At 39.3% G+C, this 618-nt stretch overlaps 1 protein-coding gene across 1 annotated transcript in view; it reads left to right on the top strand.

Annotated features, from left to right (window-relative positions):
• Window positions 1–618, top strand: part of LOC119422607 (ephrin-B2a-like) — an 11,344-nt gene that overhangs the window by 2,554 nt on the left and 8,172 nt on the right. The gene's annotated exons all lie outside the window — the stretch shown is intronic.

Below are 618 nucleotides of genomic sequence, written 5' to 3'. Positions count from 1 at the left end.
ATCTATCTATCTATCTATCTATCTATCTATCTATCTATCTATCTATCCATCTATCCATCTATCCATCCATCCTTCCTTCCTTCCTTCCTTCCTTTCTTTTGTGGCACAATTAGTTTCACATTTCCACAAATATTATGAAAATTAGGATGTTCCTGTAGGAAGTGGCTTCAGGCTGCACAGGTACTGCTACAGCTACCTGCTGCTGGTTGTGCCTGTCAATAACCTGCAAATTCTATGTAAATACATTTTAAAATAAAATGAAACATATAAATGTTTGTCCTGACCGTTATCATTTGGGGCAGTTTGAAAGAGTTTACTCTAATAGTTTTCCAGATATACCGATGTGCAGTTCAGTAATACGGGTACGCACTCCGTGCAAACAAAGCACTTGGATGAATCTGCTGAAAACAATGTGGAGGCTGGGGTCATGTGACTGACCTACATAGGCTGACCGTAGTCTGGATGGATGGATGGATAAACAGCAGACAGACAGACAGACAGATATACAGACAGACAGATAGACAGACAGACAGACAGACAGACAGACAGACAGACAGATAGACAGATAGACAGATAGATAGATAGATAGATAGATAGATAGATAGATAGATAGATAGA

Source organism: Nematolebias whitei, chromosome 2, assembly GCF_014905685.2.
Source record: "Nematolebias whitei isolate Nwh7 chromosome 2, NemWhi1, whole genome shotgun sequence".
In the NCBI taxonomy this organism is placed as follows: domain Eukaryota; kingdom Metazoa; phylum Chordata; class Actinopteri; order Cyprinodontiformes; family Rivulidae; genus Nematolebias; species Nematolebias whitei.
The sequence above is the reverse complement of the archived record's forward strand: the minus strand, read 5'-3'. Positions and strand labels throughout refer to the sequence as shown.